The sequence below is a fragment of the Sinocyclocheilus anshuiensis genome, unplaced genomic scaffold, assembly GCF_001515605.1.
Source record: "Sinocyclocheilus anshuiensis isolate Anshui unplaced genomic scaffold, SAMN03320099.WGS_v1.1 scaffold1239, whole genome shotgun sequence".
NCBI classification, from domain to species: domain Eukaryota; kingdom Metazoa; phylum Chordata; class Actinopteri; order Cypriniformes; family Cyprinidae; genus Sinocyclocheilus; species Sinocyclocheilus anshuiensis.
The window spans coordinates 1,392,060-1,392,425 of NW_015540949.1; the positions used below are offsets into that span (position 1 = coordinate 1,392,060).

The following is a 366-nucleotide window of genomic DNA, read 5'->3' on the forward strand; positions in this document are numbered from 1 at the left end:
ACTGGAAAAAAAAAAAAAAAAAAAGTCTGAACGTGATTCCAACAATAGTGTTCCTCTTTGTCTCTATTATACAGTAGTTGTGGTGATGACCTCTTTATTCTCATAGAATTAGAACAATTATTGTAACATATTTATCATTATAGTTATACTTGCTGCGAAACAGCCCTTTAGAACGAGTATTAAAACTTTATAGTTAAAGCTGCAGTCTGTAATTTTTGCCTCTTTGTCGCCATCTCTGTTTGAAACCCTGGAATTGCAGCTGTGTGCGGAATTATCTAGCTTGCGTGGGTTGTGAGTCAGCACGGCTCCAGCACGGATGAATCTAATGTTCTGAAGAGTATGTGTGGCAGTCAGTCCCCGAGCCGG

General features: G+C 39.1%; 1 protein-coding gene and 1 long non-coding RNA gene across 2 annotated transcripts in view; one reads left to right on the forward strand and one right to left on the reverse strand.

Annotated features, from left to right (window-relative positions):
- LOC107689888 (protein TBRG4-like) overlaps positions 1–366 on the forward strand; it is a 19,208-nt gene that overhangs the window by 6,882 nt on the left and 11,960 nt on the right. The gene's annotated exons all lie outside the window — the stretch shown is intronic.
- Positions 1–366, reverse strand: part of LOC107689889 (uncharacterized) — an 18,722-nt gene that overhangs the window by 5,792 nt on the left and 12,564 nt on the right. The window lies entirely within an intron of this gene.